Source organism: Bubalus bubalis, chromosome 7 (genome assembly GCF_019923935.1).
Source record: "Bubalus bubalis isolate 160015118507 breed Murrah chromosome 7, NDDB_SH_1, whole genome shotgun sequence".
In the NCBI taxonomy this organism is placed as follows: domain Eukaryota; kingdom Metazoa; phylum Chordata; class Mammalia; order Artiodactyla; family Bovidae; genus Bubalus; species Bubalus bubalis.
In genome coordinates this window covers 79,687,614-79,707,342 of record NC_059163.1, presented here as the reverse complement: position 1 = coordinate 79,707,342, position 19,729 = coordinate 79,687,614, and the positions used below count along the sequence as shown (strand labels likewise).

The 19,729-nt window shown below is 39.4% G+C and overlaps 1 non-coding gene across 1 annotated transcript; it reads right to left on the bottom strand.

The window, feature by feature from the left end:
• Positions 1–498: 498 nt before the first annotated feature.
• On the bottom strand, positions 499–571 carry TRNAS-AGA. Its single transcript has one exon. It is a non-coding gene; the product is annotated as a tRNA-Ser (tRNA).
• Between the last annotated feature and the right edge of the window lie 19,158 nt (positions 572–19,729).

Genomic DNA, 19,729 nt, shown 5'->3' with positions numbered 1-19,729 from the left:
ATGGATATCAACCTGGATGGACCTAAAGATGATCATACTAAGTGAAGTAAATCAGGCAAAGACAAATATCACTTATACGTGAAATCTAAAAAATGATACAAATGAACTTCTTTACAAAATAGAAAAAGACACAAACTTTGCACACAGATTTATGGTTACCAAAGGGGAAAGATAGGGGGGATAAATTAGGAGCTTGGGATTAATGTATACTCACTATACATTCAGTATATAAAATAGATAAAATAATCAACAAGGATCTACTGTATAGCACTGGTAACTCTACTCAATACTCTGTAATTACCTATATGGGAAAAGAACCTGAAAAAGAATGGATATATATATGTGTGTGTGTGTGTGTGTGTGCAAGTGAAAGTGAAGTCGCTCAGTCGTGTCCAATTCTTTGGGACCCCAGGAACTGTAGCCTACCAGGCTCCTCCCTCCATGGGATTCTCCAGGCAAGAGTACTGGAGTGAGTTGCCATTTCCTTCTCCAGGGGATCTTCCTGATCCAGGGATCGAACCTGGGTCTCCTGCATTCTAGGCAGACGCTTTAACCTCTGAGCCACCAGGGAAGCCCGTATGTGTGTGTGTATGTGTGTTAATTGGCTTCAGTCATGTCCAACTCTTCATGACCCTATGGGGTATAGTCTGCCAGGCTCCTCTGTCCATGGTATTTTCCAGACAAGAATACTGGAGTGGGTTGCCATGGCCTCCTCCAGGGGATCTTCCCGACTCAGGGACGGAACCTGCGTTTTTTTCATCTCCTGCTTTGTCAGGCAGGTTGTTACCATTAGTGCCACCTGGGAAGCTTTCCCAACCAGCAGGATGCAGAAAATGCTTTCCAAGAGTTCATTGAATCCTGAAGCATGGATTTTTATGCTACAGGAATAAACAAACTTATTTCTTGTTGGCCAAATTGTTGATTGTAATGGTTCCTATTTTGATTAATAAAGATGTGTTTGAGCCTAGTTATTAATATAATGATTTAAAATTCATGGTCTGAAACCACAGTTATGTTTGTACTAACCTAATAGTTAGACTTAGAATGAATATAGAATGTTAATAATTACTCAGTGAATGTTAATATTTTTCTTAAATTTAATTTTTATTTAAATTACATATGCAGATGACATCAGATATACAGATGACACCACCCTTATGGCAGAAAGTGAAGAGGAACTAAAGAGCCTCTGGATGAATGTGAAAGAGGAAAGTGAAAAAGTTGGCTTAAAACTCAACATTCAAAAAATGAAGATCATGACATCTGGGCTCATGACTTCATGGCAAATAGATGGGAAAAAAATGAAACAATGACAGACTTTATTTGCTTGGGCTCCAAAATCACTGTGGATGGTGACTGTAGCCATGAAATTAAAAGACATTTGCTCCTGGGAAGAAAAGCTATGACAAACCTAGACAACATATTAAAAAGCAGAGACATTACTTTGCCGTTGAAGGTCCATATAGTCAAAGCTATGTTTTTTTTTTTTTTTTTCCAGTATTCATGTATGGATGTGAGACTTGGACCATAAAGAAGGCTGAGCATCAAAGAATTGATGCTTTTGAACTGTGGTGTTGGAGGAGACTCTTGAGAGTCCCTTGGACAGCAAGGAGATCAAACCAGTCCATCCTAAAAGAAATCAACCCTGGAAATTCATTGGAAGGACTGATGCTGAAGCTGAAGCTCCAATACTTTGGCCACCTGATGTGAAGGGGTGACTCATTGGAAAAGACCCTGATGCTGGTATAGACTGAAGGCAGGAGGAGAAGGGACGACAGAGGATGAGATGGTTGGATGGCATCACTGATTCAATGGACATGAGTTTGAGCAAGCTCTGGGAAATGGTGATGGACAGGGAAGCCTGGCATGTTGCAGTCCATGGGGTTGCAAAGAGTTGGACATGACTGAACAACAATTTTTATTTTACCTTGGAATGTAGTTGATTTGCAATATTGTGTTAGTTTCAGTTGTACAGGAAAATGATTCAGTTATATATATATATATATTCAGTGTTTTATATATATATACACTTATATTAGTTTCAGGTGTGCAGCAAAGTGATTGTTTCATATATATATATTCATATATAACTGAGTATAATTTTTCTGGTAGCTCAGATAGTAAAGAATCTGACCACAATATGGGAGATCTGGGTTCGATTCCTGGGTCAGGAAGATCTCCTGGAGAGAGAAGTGGCAATCAGCTCCAGTATTCTTGCCTGGAGAATGCCATGGGCAGAGGAGCCTGGTGGGCTACGGTTCATGGGGTCACAAAGAATTGGACATGACTGAGCGACTAACACTTTCACTTTTATATATATATGAAACTGAATCACTTTGCTGTACACCTGAAACTAACACAATATTGTAAATCAGCCATATTCCAAGATAAAATAAAAATTAAATTTAAGAAAAAATTTAATATTCATTGAATAATTACTAACATTTACTCTGGAGCTGGAGGAGAGGCAGAAGGGGCATTTCACTGAAGTTCAAAAGAGATGGACAGGCAGATTCTGTGGAGGCACACGCACAAACGCAGAGAGGCGTGATCAGCTAGTGTTACAGGAGATGGTGAAGACCCAGCTGGCTAACCTGGAGAGCTTGAACAGGCTTGGGAGGTGGGTAATCTGCCGCTTTAAAATCATTAAGCCTGTGGCGGATTCATTTTGATATTTGGCAAAACTAATACAGTTATGTAAAGTCTAAAAATAAAATAAAATTAAAAAAAATAAATAAAAAAAATAAAAATAAAATAAATTAAAAAAAAATAAAAAAAAATAAAATCATTAAGCCTTTAAAGTTGCTGACAGAGTAGAAGGGGTTAAGGTTCTTGTGAAGGGCGTGTCTGTGTAAATAATGGTTATCACTAGGCAGCCGGGGCAACTCCTGATACCCAAGGCAGGTCATATTCTCACTACTGCTCTGTTACCAGATGATTAAGGCTGAGCCCCTAGGAATTAATTTACATTGCCCAGAGCCTTTGGGAATGCTCAGTTGAGAGTGTTAATAAAGCAAAAGAGATAGTTGAACAAAGAAAAATAGTTCAAGATAGAAAGAAGGCTCTGATACTTGAAGGATTATATGAAAAAACAAAATGCATTATTTAAAAGGGAGAAGATGATTAGCAAAAGTTGGTGTTTAATTTTCTTTGTCTCTTTTCCATAGGACACTTGTAAAATGAAATACATTATTTAGGCATGGGTGGTGTCTTAGTCTGTTTAGGCTACTATAACTGAAATATCATAGATGGGGTGTCTTTTAAACAAGTTTCCTTCTCACAGTTCTGAAGCCTGGAAGTTCAGGATTATTGCACTGGCAGATCTATATCTGATGAGGCCTACTTCCTGGTTCAGACAGTCACCTTCTGATTGTATCCTCACGTGACAGAAGGGGCATGAGAACTCTCTGGTGCCTCTTTCATAAGGGCACTAATCCTGATCATGGGGTCTCTGTCCTCATGACCTCTTCACTTTCCACAAGCCCTTCCTTCAAACACCAACACTTTGGGATATTAATTTTGAAGGAAAAACATATTTGCCTATAGCAAGTAGTTATGGGCACTTTGTGCTTTATAGTTGTGTCTTGGGTCCCTACCACCACCACCATCAGCAAGTCAACATTATGTGCACCTCCTGACACACAACACTGCACGCTTTGGGTACAGCAGTAGGTATAAGGCCTAGTTCCTGTTCTTGAAGAGGAAATGGGATGTGTAGGGAAGACAGCAAGGGAATTAGCATTTACTGAGCACTTTCTATGTGCCATCCACTTATATCAAGTATATACCATGAGGAGAGACTGAAAAATATTTCTATCTTGACAGCTGGCATTGCCAAAAAAGCTATTTTAGGAAGAGAAGAGTTATTTAGAAAACTTTGTTAGACTACTGTGATGGTGGAAAGTGAGGATTGGTGACCCAGTATGAAGACCATGCTGTAAGGAGATGGCAAAAGTGAAAATTAAACATTTTAAGAGGAGGTAAACAGTGAAAGTCAGGTATGGTGCCCCACATTTACTACTTCTGGAATGAAATACAGATGAGCTTGATTGGCTTAATTCATGCCCCATGATTATATATACTTATACTCAAACTTCCTAAGCAAGGAAAAGGGGTTCTGAGTTCTAGCTTTAGAGATAAGAGTCATAATTTAGGGCATTCTTTAAACATGCAAAAGTTGTTCTGAAGCTGTTGGGAGAGCCAAAATATTATAGGCCCACTATAAATAAAGATTCTCTTTTAAATATATTTCCATCTCTCCTTTCTTAATTACAGAGACCTGTGAAAAATAGTGCCAAGGATTACCATGTACAGAAATACTAGCTGTTCAATGCATAACTCCCAAGGGTGAGCCATTCATGTAGACTCAGATGTGAATTGTTCCTCTAGAGTCATGCAAGTTGGAAGCCCTAAAAGTGCCCCTTGCATTTGCAATACTAATTAAGAAGAAAAAGCATTATAGAATGCCCACTGTAATTAAGGTACAATCTTGCTGCAGGACAATGGAGTGGTCCAGAGCAAGTACTTTGAAACCTTAGTTTTTAATTTCACACCTGCCACTTATCAGTTGTGAGGCCATGGACAAATTATCTAAAGTCTCAGAATCTTCCTTTCTTTGTCAGTAAAATGAAGGTGCCAATATTTACCTCATCAATATTTTCTTGGGCTCTAAAATCACTGCAGATGGTGACTGCAGCCATGAAATTAAAAGATGCTTGTTCCTTGGAAAAAAAGCTATGACAAACCCAGACAGCATATTAAAAAGCAGAGACATTATTTTTCTGACAAAGGTCCACCAGGTCAAAGCTATGGTTTTTCCAGTATTCATGTATGGATGTGAGACTTGGACAATAAAGAAGGCTGAGTGATAAAAAATTGATGCTTTTGAACTGTGGTGTTGGAGAAGACTCTTGAGAGTCCCTTGGATTGCAAGGAGATCAAACCAGTCAATCCTAAAGGAAATAAGTTCTGAATATTCATTGGAAGGACTGATGCTGAAGCTGAAGCTCCAATACTTTGGCCACCTGATGCAAAGAACCAACTCATTGGAAAAGATTCTGATGCTGGGAAATACTGAAGGCAGAAGAAGGGGATGACAGAGGATGAGATGGTTGGATGGCATCACTGACTCGATGGACATGAGTTTGAGCAAGCTCTGGGAGTTGGTGATAGACAGGGAAGCCTGGTGTGCTGCAGTCCATGGGGTTGCCAAAAGTCGGACATGACTGAGCAACTTAACTGAACTGACTAATTGTTATGTATGTCTAATCCGGGTTGGGGCTTCCCTGGTACCTCAGACAGTAAAGAATCCACCTGCAAAGCAGGAGACCTGAGTTTGATCCCTGGATTGGGAAGATCCCTTGGAGAAGGGAATGGCTACCCACTCCAGTATTCTTGCTTGGAGAATCCCATGGACAGAAGAGCCTGGTGGGCTACAGTCCATGTCATGTCAAAGAGTCAGACACAACTGAGCAACTAAGCATGAATCCAGAGGAAGCATGTGGAAAATGGTAGCTGTAATTATGATTTATAAGCATTAGCTCACTTAATTTCCATTGAAGTCTTATAATTTAGTTCTAATTCATGGGGAAACTGAGGTTTAGAGAACATAAGACTTATGCAAGATAATATATCTGTTTAGGGTGGCAGAGCATGGATTCATGCTCATATTTGGGAACCTGTGGTCATTCTACACTGACAACTTGATTTTTACCTATTTCCAAGGATAAATCTTCAATATAAACTCCTTTTCCTCTGAGCCTCTCTTGCCATGTCCAACATAAATATTAATGCAGCTACCATCTGTCATCATGCAAAAGCACTTGGTCAAATCTATTTTAGCAAATGAAGTAAAAATGCCTTTTGTTTGGTTTAGTGTATGTGTGTATATTATGCTTACTTGTGACTATCCAGTCCGCTTTTGAAATGAAGTCTTGGTTACCTAGGGAACTGGAATATAGTTCTGGTAAATGTTTTTCTTTTTAATGAGACACAAGTTCAAAGTGGTTAGAATTGTTGGCTGAATTTCAATTGGTAACCTCTGTATTGACTGGAAAGTAACATAACTTTAGTTTTCTACATAAAAATAAAATTAAAGGTGGGAAAAAATTAAAGGAGTTGATGAGAGTTGGTAAAAAATAAGAATCTTTAAGTTGCAGACAATTTACTTGCAGTTCAAAGCTAGCTAATTAATATCTTTTTTTCAGACTGTATAATTTGCACACATTTTTTCCACTTTGGGACAAGTTTTATATATTTTAAATAGGAATAAATTTCACATGCCATGTTAACAGGAGATTTGCAGGCATTCATGGTTTTAAGTTCTTTCCTGGAATGGTAGTATATAATGTCTGTGGGATCTGCCTCTTGATAGACTTATTTTTCTTTTTAAAGAAACCTGAGCACCGAAGAATTGATGCTTTTGAACTGTGGTGCTGGAGAAGACTCTTGAGAGTCCCTTGGACTGCAAGGAGATCCAACCAGTCCATCCTAAAGGAGATCAGTCATGGGTGTTCATTGGAAGGAGTGATGCTGAGGCTGAAACTCCAATACTTTGGTCACCTCATGAGAAGAGTTGACTCATTGGAAAAGACCCTGATGCTGGGAGGGATTGGGGACAGGAGGAGAGGGGATGACAGAGGATGAGATGGCTGGATGGCATCACCGACTCGATGCACATGAGTTTGGGTGAACTCCGGGAGTTGGTGATGGACAGGGAGGCCTGGCATGCTGCGATTCATGGGTTGCAGAGTCGGACACGACTGAACGACTGAACTGAACTGAATTTAGTTCACAAAACTCTTACAGGGCACCAACTATCATTATAGAAATAAGTGATTTAAAAATGAAATAAAAATTACCTAGTGTCCCTTTCTCTGACCCAGGAACTACAACTTGTAAACACAAGGCCATAACAGAGAGATCCAACCTAAAGTCATAGGATTTGGGGAACTAAAGGCATAAGTCAAAGCAATGTTTGCTGAGTAAATCTGAGGCTCCTCTGCCAAGGAGAATACCACAAGTGCCAGCTTGGAAGTCTGGAGGGATGGAAATATAAGGACTCAGAAGGAAAAGTTTGGAGCCAGGTAAAGACTCAAAAGTTATGAACATGAATTGCAATTGAATGAGGGGAAAGTCGGATGATGGTATTTGTGTTTTACTTTAATGGTGTTCAGTTCAGTTCAGTCACTCAGTCGTGTCCGACTCTTTGCAACCCCATGAACCACAGCATGCCAGGCCTCCCTGTCCATCACCAACTCCCCGGAGTCCACCCAAACTCATGTCCATTGAGTCGGTGATGCCATCCAACCATCTTATCCTCTGTTGTTTAATGGTGACAGGTGATCAAATCTTGGATTGGTCAGCTTATGTTAAGAGGCCAGTGTTGGGGCAAACATGTTCTCACTGAGTGTGTATTTTAATTTTTCCATGTTTTCTTTTCATCTTTTAGATTAATCAGAATTAAGTATGGCCATGAGGGATTGTCTGCAGTCTGGTTTCCTAAAAGCAGAGCCTGAGAATATGGAGCCAAGGGGAGGTATGTACAACAGTCCAGGGCTGAGGTTGAAATTGAGATCCAAGTGTATAACTACCAAAGTGTTAATTTAATGGGTCTGGGCAGAGAGATAATCCGTTATGTGGTAGGAATCAGAGACTCCCCAACAGAGCAAGCAGTATGGGAAAAAGAGGCAGGGTTTTGCCCTGAGGTTCTGGATGTAACCACAGAGACATTTCCTAAAGTGCTTGTTGCTGGTCTGTTAGAACTAGAAAGGACATTCTTACAGGCACTCATTCATTTAGACTAATTGGAACTTGAAGGATGGATATGATCTGATGGAAGGATATAAGGGAGGGTATTTCAGTGAAAGTGTGCTCAAGATGAGTCAATATGGGAGGAGTGGTTGAAATTTTCCATAAATCCTGTTATTCCATTCCCCTCTGCTGTGTGACACCAACATCAAGCCATTTAAGACTTACTTCTAGGATACATCCAGGTTCTTTCAGTTGAGCCCTTACCTTAGCAAATACTGGGATAATAAAGCCAGCTATTGGTGATGCTATGAGTTAGTTGGGTACTCATTGTTCTGAAGAGCCTCCTTTACACTCATAATAATATTCTATGACTGGATGGAAGACATTCCTATAAAGACATTCAGATGGAAAAGATGAAGAACTTTCCAGGAAGTTCACTGAAAGGCAAAATATTTTCAGCCTGAAGTAGGCAGTGGCAGCTCACCACCTGAGAAAATGCAGAAGAGAGACAAACTGTGCAATGGTCAGCAATTAGAGGAGAAGGGCAAGGTGACCTTCTAAGAACTAGTCATCAGAGCAGGAAAGTCTGAGTAATGCAATAAAGAGGCACAATATAACCATAATGGGGTTGTATGAGTATGGCACTACACATAGGAGAGGACTGAGGGGAAGAGGACAGAAAAGAGATGGAGCAATCAGACACTGACCAGACACGCCCAGAGGGAGCATGTGGACCAGCCCTGGTGGGAGGGGGAGTTGGTTGTCAAAACGAAGGACACAGCTGGTTTCTGCCTATATGATAAGGATTTTATCTTGTTTGAGGTTAACAAAATCATTTAGTATGTATTAAATATAACATGTTGCTCTCAAGCATGTTTCTGTTTTAAAAATTACTAGCTACCATAGCAGAGAAGGCAATGGCATCCCACCCCAGTACTCTTGCCTGGAAAATCCCACGGATGGAGGAGCCTGGAAGGCTGCAGTCCATGGGGTCGCTGAGAGTCAGACACGACTGAGTGACTTCACTTTCACTTTTCACTTTCATGCATTGGAGAAGGAAATGGCAACCCACTCCAGTGTTCTTGCCTGGAGAATCCCAGGGACGGGGGAGCCTGGTGGGCTGGTGTCTATGGGGTCGCACAGAGTCGGACACGACTGAAGTGACTTAGCATAGCATAGCTACTGTAGAGAATAGCAATAGGCTGGTGAAATACTTAACTTTGGGTGAATTTTACCAGCCACCTGTATCCCCAAATTTGTGCTCAGACTGGACAGTTTCTCCTCATTCAAGCCTACCTATATCCTTATTTTCTGATAGGAACAAAAAGGTTTGGGCACTTACTTGTATATTTGAAATAAAGGATCTTAGATGTAAAGTTGTTACGTACAAGTGTGGACAAGCTGCCTGCTCTCAGAAACACTTCCTTTCCAAAGCGCAGAAAGGTGTAAACTCAATGACAAATTTCTACAAATAAATCACTTCATATATACTTGCTGATCTATGAATTACAATGCTTTCAGGAACAAACAGAAATGGACTGAAATGTTTATATGGACATGTAAATTCTTCACATTTGAAAAATATGACCAAGGACATTTAAATATTCTTAGAGGCCCCTTTTCAAGAGAACTGACTTAAGATTTTTTTCTGTTCTCAACTACCTGTATTTAATTGTTATGAGAAGAACTAGAAAAATCAATGTGTTTGTCCCTCACAATAGGTGTGAAGGCTAATGCTCTGCTGGAGGGCAGGACACTTTTAAATCTCTTTTGAGTGAACTGCTAGTACATTATAAATCTCCTGGAAATGCTGAATTATTAGCTTTTAAAGAGCAGGCATGCATGGTGGTCAAGTAAATTGTTTATAATATATATTAATAGTTACATATGATACTATTTGATAATCTAAATAGGATGGCATAGAAGCATAAAATGCATCTTTGAATAAGATTCTATGGAGAGAAAACCTTGACATTACTGGCTTTAACATTTGTGTTTTGTTTTTCACTATTCCTGACCAACCCTGAAAATCCATGGACTGTAATCCTTTGTCATTCAACTAAGGCATACATAGCATGGAGTTTATTTTAGTCACAAAATTTATGTTTATGACTTTGTAAGTTCTTTTGTTTCTGTCCCTATAAAATCCTTATAGATCAGTTAAAAGTTTTCACTAATAATTACTGAATTTTTATAGGAGAAATTGTATATTGTAATGACATGTTAAAACACTTCTCATGTTTGTTAATGGTCTATCATGTGAATAAATGTAGTGTTAGAAACATGTTTCCATGTATAATAGGAATTCTGAGAAGGAACAGAACCTGGTAACTATGAAATGTTAGTGCATACATATGGGAGATCCAGGAGGGATAATAAAGAGGTTATGTACAGCTATAGCATTCTTTACTATTTCTTCTGTGTTTAATTCCTAAAGAAGAAAAATTTTTTCAAGGATATAGGAAGGCCAAAACTGTAGATCAAGTTTAAAGAGCTAGGCAAGAATTGAGGGCAGTTGGCAGCTTATAGAGTAAGAGCATGGGGGGTAAGGACTGAAGAATGGGCAGAAGTTCGCAGCAGCAAATTCAAGTAGTGTAAAAGGTGGAAGATTGCAGGTTGATCATATTGCCTGGAATCAAAATCTCTAGCTTTCTTAATAGGTATTTGTCTAATCTCTTTTTTTGAATACTGCCTCAGAGAAGGGTCACTGTATTTCAGGGTTGTTCTAATTTTCTGAAAGTTATCTACTGTATATCAAATACAGTTATTGGTGCTGGGTATACAGTTTTAAGAAAGACAAGGTCTGAAAACCTGGAACTTACATTTTAGTGAGGGCAGACAAAAACATGCTAGTAAATAGTGAACACAAACAAAAAAATCAAAGTGACAATTATTGTGCAGAGAATTAAATTGGGTGACATCATATGGTGTGACTGAGAGGCCAAAGGAGACTCCCCTGACAAGGTAGCTAGCCAACTATGCAAAGACTGGAGGGGTTGGGGCTGGCAGAGGAGTACTCAACTCTAGGGAACAGTTTGCAAGAGACAAAAGGTTCTCAAGAACTTCAGTGTGTGTTAGAGGAGCTTAAGCAAGGCTTTTGTGATAAAGTGCAGTGTATGAGGAAGAGAGTAGCCCAAGATGTGGGTGGAAAGGAAAGCAAGGGCAGATCACCTAGGGCTTTGTGAGCTAGGAAAGAGGTTGGTTTTTATTTTAATTTTGATTAGAAAGTCGTTAGAAGTTTTAAATAAGAGAAAGGGACTGTGTTATGTAGATGAAAATCAGCACTCTGGCTGCTGGGTTGAGAATGGATGGTGGAGAGGTCACAGTGGAAGAAAGGTGACACCATGGGGGTTATAGTGATTGATGGTTCTAACGAAAGATGATGGTGGCTTGGATTGAGACGGTAGTGATGGGGAGGGAAGACCTGAACATATTAGAGATACGTTTTGGAGAACTTGATGGATAGATTGGATACTGAATGTAAGGCTAGAGAGTCATGGAACACATTTAAATCTATGACGTGCAGGATGACTGGTGTTTCTGTTCCTTAAAGGGGCACATGTATTTTCATTTCTTCCCTGTATTAAGATACTACAAGCAAAATAGTTTACAAATGTATTTGACATAGGCAAAGGCTAATAAGAAAGGAAGATGTTTACCATTACACAGTTTATTCTATTTTTGCTAGAGTCCAAAAACATACACTTATTCTAAATTTATGAAATGAAAATTTTAAATGCATTTTAGAATCTAAAGTAGCTGTTAGTGACGAGATGTTTATCGAATGCATAAGCATTTTCTTGATATGGTGAGACTTCGTGTGTGTGTGCGCGTGTGTGTGTGTTTAGTCACTTAGTTGTGTCAGACTCTTTACAACCCCATGGACTGTAACCTGTCAGGCTCCTCTGTCCATGGAATTCTCCAGGCAAGAATACTGGAGTGGGTAGCTCTTCCCTTCTCCAGGGGATCTTCCCAACCCAAGGATCGAATCCAGGCATCCCGCATTGTGGGCAGATTCTTTCCCATCTGAGCTACCAGGGAAGCTCACGAATACTGGAGTGGGTAGCCTATCTGTTCTCCAGGGGGTCTTCCTGATCCAGTAATCGAACCAGGTCTCCTGCATTGCAGGTGGATTTTTTACAAGCTGAGCTACCAGGGAAAACTTGTGAGACTTCATAGGCAGTATTTAACAAAGAAAATAATTACACATATTAAGTTATAAAATAATGTGAAAGATTATGAAAAAAATAGATGGCAAAAGAAAAATATCTTGGGAAAATACTTTGATAGATAAAACTGATAAAAGATCAATATCCTTATTTTCTATTGATACTTGTTCAGTCAATAAATTGTGTCTGACTCTTTGCTACCCCATGGACTATATCACACTAGGCTTCTCTGTCCTCTGCTGTCTCCCAGAGTTTGCTCACATTCACATCTATTGAGTCCATGTTGTTACTTACTTACAAGTCAACTAAATTGACTTCCTTACAAGTCAATTAAGTGATCCAAGTTAATTAAAAACCCCTGGCGCGTCTCCTTGGGCGCATGAGCGCCCAAACGGCATACAGGTAAAACGCCGCACCACAGCCGTTTCAGTCTTATTTTCTGTTCAAACAAGGCTTTTCTTTTTTTTTTTTTTTTTTTTTTAATTTTATTTTATTTTTAAACTTTACATAACTGTATTAGATTTGCCAAATATCAAAATGAATCCGCCACAGGTTTACATGTGTTCCCAATCCTGAACCCTCCTCCCTCCTCCCTCCCCATTCCATCCCTCTGGGTCGTCCCAGTGCACCAGCCCCAAGCATCCAGTATCGTGCATCGAACCTGGACTGGCAACTCATTTCATACATGATATTTTACATGTTTCAAACAAGGCTTTTCAACCCTTGTGACCGTGTAAGGGGTTAGTGATGATGTTGCTGGTGTTTTCTCTGGCCAGTGCTAGGGCTTGTGGGAGCAGCCGCCCCAGAAAGGAACCATGATTTTAACAGCACATTTTTTGAATGAATTAACGGGCCTGACAGAAACCTCTCCCCAGCAAGAAGCACAGCATCCAGCGCTGGGACCACAAAAGGGTTTGTAAATAATTTTGTTGTTGTTTAGTCGCTAAGTTGTGTCTACCTCTTTGTGACCGCTTTGTGATTATTGTCCTGTGGAATTGTTCTTGTAAAAACCAAAGAAACCCTGACAAACTCTCCATTAGGAATATGAACACGCACCGTGAAAAGGCAGTTCTTTATTGCCGGGTAGTGTTTCACATCTTGAATATACTAGAATTTATTTCCCTATTGATGATGTTTTTGTTGTTTTTGATTATCATGAATAATGTTATGAACATTTTTGTGCAAGACTTCTTGTGGTCATGGTTTTCATTTCTCTTGGGTAAAATTCTTAGGAATTGAATTGCTGGGTCATGGTGTAAGTGTATGTTTAATGTGACAAGCTGCTAAACAGTTTTATAAAGTGATTGTAAGGTGGCTCAGACGGTAGAGAATCTGACCGCATTGCAGCAAACCCAGGTTCAATCCTTTGGTCGGAAAGATCCCTTGGAGAAGAAAATGGCTACCCACTCTAGTATTCTTGCCTGGAGAATTACACGGACAGAGGAGCCTGGAGGTCTACAGTCCATGGGGGTTGCAAAGAGTCGGACATGGCTGAGCGACTAACACACACACACAAAGTGATTGTACAATTTTATACTTTCACCAGCATGTATACTGTCTTAACGTATGTTGCTACATTTCTTTACTAACATTTGGCATTATCATTTTTAAAATTTAAGTTATTCCATTAGGTGTGAAGTGGCAGCTAACTGTAGTTATATTTTTCATTTCTCTGCTGACTAGTGATGCTGAGCACCTTTTCATGCGCTAATTGGCCATTCACACATCTTCTTTAGTGAAGTATCTATTCAGGACTTTTACCCAAGGTTGTAGAGATACTCTCCTGAATGAATTTTCTTCTGGTAAGCCTTGCGGTTTTAGTGTACAGGTATACCTTATTTTGTTGCATTTCAATTTGTTGTGACTTGCAGATTTTGCCTTTTTTTTAAAACTGAAGACTTGTGGCAACATTGATTTGATTAAGGCTATTAGCATCGTTTTTCCAACAGCATTTGCTCATTTCATTTCTGTGTCACATTTTGGCAGTTCTCACAATATTTCAAAGTTTTTCATTATCGTTATATTTGTTATAGTGATCTGTGATCGGTGATCTTCAGTGTGACTATTATGATCATTTTGAGGCATCATAAACTGCACCCATATGAGATGGCAAACTTAATGGTTAAATGTTGTGTGTGTTCTGTTAGCTCCACTGATTGGCTGTTCCTTTGTCTCTGCACTTCTCCTTGGGCATCTCCTGTGGTGACCTGGAACCATATCTGCAATATGGCTGAGGTGTGTCTATATACACTTAGGTTTATGATCTGTTTCAAATTAATTTTTGTGTATGGTATGAGATAGAGGTTAAAGCTCATATTTTCCACAGGTTTTTTTTTTTCTAGTTTCAGTTTGATTTATTGAGAAAAGTTTTCTTTCCCCATTGTTATTTTAGTATCTTTGTTGAAATTCAGTTAAATGTGCATGTACATTTTTTTTTCCTGAACTCTACATCATGTTACATTGATCTCTTCACCCATTCCTATACTAAAGCTACAGTCCTGATTACTCCAACTTTATAATGTCTTGAAATCCATTTCATGAATGGTTCACAGTTTCTTCTGCAAAATTTTGTTGACTGTTTTAGATCTTTTGAATTTCTGTTTAAATTTCAGAATCAGCTTTTCAGTTGCTTCCTGAAAGCCTAGAGATATATTTGCATGCAGCACAAAAACACTTAAGACACAAGTCTAGGGATATTCGTTGCTGTTTAGTTTGATTTAGCAACTGATTGTAAATGTCCTAAATGTTGACCAGTGAAGAAATAGAACAATATGCCATGTCACACCCACACAATGGAGTTTTATCCACCTATTAAAGAATAATAAAGTAGATATGTAAGTGCTAATATGAGCAGTCTACAAATGTGTTGGTAAGTGAAAAAAATCAGTATGTGGAGCAGTGTATAGAGTATATTCCCATTTGTTTTAGAAATAAGGATATAGAGGTAATATATGCTTTTTATTTATGTGTGAAATTAATTGGTTCATTTAACTGAAAAGTATAGTTCAGTTCAGTTCAGTTCAGTCGCTCAGTCGTGTCCGACTCTTTGCGACCCCATGAATCGCAGCACGCCAGGCCTCCCTGTCCATCACCATCTCCCGGAGTTCACTCAAACTCACGTCCATCGAGTCGGTGATGCCATCCAGCCATCTCATCCTCTTTCATCCCCTCTTCCTCCTGCCCCCAATCCCTCCCAGCATCAGAGTCTTTTCCAATGAGTCAACTCTTCGCATGGGGTGGCCAAAGTAATGGAGTTTCAGCTTTAGCATCATTCCTTCCAAAGAACACCCAGGGCTGATCTCCTTTAGAATGGACTGGTTGGATCTTCTTGTAGTCCAAGGGACTCTCAAGAGTCTTCAGTTGTCTTCAAATAAGACTGGATCCAGGAGCTCACAGGCCATTCTAGATACTGCCTCTTGCTCTGTAGCTTGGCTCCACTTTTCTCTCTTTGGCTTCATTGTCAGGCATCTTGTATGCCATTGGCAGTTCCAGGCTTCCATGGTTCTCACAGAAGTGCATAGGAGACATTATCCATCTCAGTGTTCCTTTATTAAGTCTAGTAGATATGGTCTGGTGTGAGTTATATGCCCGTTCTGTGGCTCCATCACTGTGAATGGAGGAATGAACCACTTTGGCCAAGTAGATCATGTGTTCATGCTTCTAACTATCGAATAGAAAAAAATCTCCTTGAGGAAGAAGCAGTTCAATGTAAGGGCTAATGTGCAACTTAAACCACATATGCCTGTTCAGTTCAGTTAGTCACTCAGACATGTTCGACTCTTTGTGACCCCATGGACCATAGCATGCCGGCCCTCCCTGTCCATCACCAACTCCTGGAGTCTACTCAAACTCATGTCCACTGAGTCGGTAATGACATCCAACCATCTCATCCTCTGTCATCCCCTTTTCCTCCTGCCTTCAATCTTTCCTAGCCTCAGGGTCTTTTCAAATGAGTCAGTGTTCACATCAGGTGGCCAAAGTATTGGAGTTTCAGCTTCACCATCAGTCCTTCCAATGAACACTCGGGATTGATATCATTTAGGATGGACTGGTTGGATCTCCTTGCAGTCCAAGGGACTCTCAAGAGTCTTCTCCAACACCACAGTTCAAAAGCATCAATTCTTTGGCGCTCAGCTTTCCTTATAGTCCAACTCTCACATCCATACATGATCACTGGAAAAACCATAGCCTTAACTAGACAGACCTTTGTTGGTAATGTCTCTGCTTTTCAATATGCTGTCTAGGTTGGTCATAACTTTCCTTCTAAGGAGTAAGCATCTTTTAATTTCATGGTTGCAATCACCATCTGCAGTGATTTTAGAGCCTAAAAAATAAGGTCTGACACTGTTTCCCCATCTATTTGCCATGATGTGATGGGACCAGATGCCATGATCTTAGTTTTCTGAATGTTGAGCTTTAAGCCAACCCTTTCACTCTCCTCTTTCACTTTCATCAAGAGGCTTTTTAGTTCCTCTTCACTTTCTGCCATTAGGGTGGTGTCATCTGCATATCTGAGGTTATTGATATTTCTCCTGGCAATCTTGATTCCAGCCTATGCTTCATCCAGCCCAGCGTTTCTTATGATGTACTCTGCATATAAGTTAAATAAGCAGGGTGACAATATACAGCCTTGACGTACTCCTTTTCCTATTTGGAACCAGTATGTTGTTCCATGTCCAGTTCTAACTGTTGCTTCCTGACCTGCATACAGATTTCTCAGGAGGCAGGTCCGGTGGTCTGGTATTGCCATCTCTTAGAATTTTCCACAGTTTATTGTGATCCACACAGTCAAAGGCTTTGGTATAGTCAATAAAGTAGAACTAGATGTTTTTCTGGAACTCTCTTGCTTTTTTGATGATCCAGCGGATGTTGGCAATTTGATCTCTGGTTCCTCTGCCTTTTCTAAAACTAGCTTGAACATCTAGAAGTTCACGGTTCATGTATTGCTGAAGCCTGGCTTGGAAAATTTTGAGCATCAGTTTACTAGCATGTAAGATGAGTGCAATTGTGCAGTAGTTTGAGCATTCTTTGGCATTGCCTTTCTTTGGGATCGGAATGAAAACTGACATTTTCCAGTCCTGTTGCCACTGCTGAGTTTTCCAAACTTGCTGGCATATTGAGTGCAGCACTTTAACAGCATCATCTTTCAGGATTTGAAATAGCTCAACTGGAATTCCATTACCTCCACTAACTTAGTTCATAGTGATACTTCCTAAGGCCACTTTTCTTCAAATTCCAGGATGTCTGGCTCTAGGTGAGTGATCACTCTATCGTGATTATCTGTGTCATGAAGATCTTTTTGGTAGTTTTTCTGTGTATTCTTGCCACCTCTTAATATCTTCTGCTTCTGTTAGGTTCATACCATTTCTGTCCTTTATTGAGCCCATCTTTGCATGAAATGCCTGTATAGTGACCTTAATAGCAGATTTTCAGCTCATGCACAGTATGGTGATTTTTCTATAAAAAGTTGCTAAAATTGTGCTCCTGTATCTCAAGAAATTCTTTCATGCTCTGCTTCTCACTCTCCAGTTTGGACACTCTCACCCTTTTCTTGTTTCCATGGTTTCTGACTTGTGGGCTCTTTTCTGTTTCTGTCATTTAGCTTGGCCCATTTAGACTGATAACCTGCTTGTGATATCTGCCAGAGATTGCTTTTGGTGTCCATCTTTGACCTTCACCCTCAGATCACGAATGTTGGTTTAATGCACTGCAACCTCTGGGAAAAGCTTTGCTCCCTATAATTAGTCTTAGTTCAGTCTGTGGGCTCCCACATGTCTGGGAAAGGGGACCAGACTAAATAATCTGCACTGTTATTCTGGTTGTTTTTATTAGTCCTTAATGGATTCGTTGATATTACTATGTTTCTATCTTATCTATCTATTTAATGGATTTGAAAAAGGACTACTTTCATGCCTATACTTCCTTCCCAGGTACTCTTGATTCATAAAGGTTGCTTGAGTGGAAACTAAGCTGGATAACAGTACCTGGTCTCCTGCTTGATTCTAATTAGGAATCAAGTAATACTGATGTGTGATCATAGATTATAAACAATTTAATTATTCTGTAAGATTTTGCTATTTAATAGTCAAAATAAATCTGTAAAATAGTTTCTTTGTTGTAGAGTAGCTTATTAATCTGGAATTGGTTTGGATTAAAACTATTCTAACGTGATTATTACTGTCTAAGAAAGAGGGTAAGATAGTGAGATAAGGATGAGTGAGTAAGTAAAAGTTGCTCAGTCATGTCTGACTCTCTGCAACCTCATGAACTGTAGCCTGCCAGGCCCCTCCATCCGTGGACTTCTCCAGGCCAGAATACTGAAGTGGGTAGCCATTCCCTTCTCCAGAGGATCTTCCCAATCCAGGGCTCAAACCCAGGTCTCCCACATTGCAGGCTGATTCTTTACTGTCTGAGCCACCAGGGAAGCCCCAAAATACTGGAGTAGGTAGTCTCTCCCTTCTCCAGGGGGGTCTTCCAAACCCAGGAATCAAACTGCGGTCACCTGCATTGTAGGTGGATTTTTCACCAGCTGAGCTACCACAATAAGTTGATATAAAAATAAGTTTAAGGATGATATAATAGTAGGAAATGAGAAGGATAAAATTGAACACACTGTTGAATTTTGAAAACATGTTAAATGACTTGAGCCATTACTCAGATTAAGAATGTCAGGTAGGCATAAGCAGCTCAGAAAGGAAAAGCTTCTTATTATGAAGATGCATCTACTTAAATAATGCTAATTTTTAAATAATAGGGTGCAGAGGAAGGGACTGCCTTGGTTTTAGCTTTACAGATAAATTATCAGATATAGTAGTTGATTAGCTTGACACTAATTCACTCTTTCCTAATCAATCAGGTTGCCATATTTTTTAGTCATATTTATGTTTAGATTTTAAATGGAAATAACGTGGTCATACAACTGAACCATGTAAATGTCCAGGATCTGCAAGTATCCTCCTCCCCTCCCATCTTTCAGACTCAGGCATGACACCCTCTTGCTTTACCTGGTTCTTTAATATTTGAATTAATGTACTCGGGCTATCCTTTTTAAAAAAACTTTTAATTTTGTATCAGGGTCTAGTCAATAAACAATGTTGTGATAGCTTCAGGTGAACAGTAAAGGGACTCAGCCATACATATACATGCGTCCTTTCTCCCCCAAACCCTGCTCCCATCCAGGCTGCCACATGACATTGATCAGAGTTCCATATGTTATACAGTAAGTCCCTGTTGGTTATCCATTTAAAATACAACAGTGTGTACATGCCCATTCCAAATGCCCTAACTATCCTTTTCCCCCATCCTTCCTCCTAGCAACTATAAGCTCATTCTAGAAATCTGTGAATCTGTTTCTATTTTGTAAGTAAATGCATTTGTGTTGATTCTTTTTAGATTCCACATATAAGGGATGTTATATGATATTTCTTCTTCTCTGTCTGAATTACTTCATTCAGTATAACACTAATTTCATCTATGTTGCTTCAAATGTCATTATTTCCTTCTTTTCTATGGTTGAGTACTATTCCATTGTGTGTGTGTGTATATATATACACCACATCTTCTTTATTCAGGCTATCCTTTTTTGATATTTTGTTTAGTCTTCCTACCATATGAGGCTGCCCCCATTGGGCCATTTGAAATGTGTGTTATTCATCTAATTTTATTTATTGCAAAAAAAAGAGAAAATAAATAGAAGTATAAAGAATGATATAAAGACCAAGTGTAATCCAACTATGTAAAATAGTTACCAATGTCAAATAATTACTAATAGTTTTTACTGTGTTTCATCAAATTGAAGACACTATTGG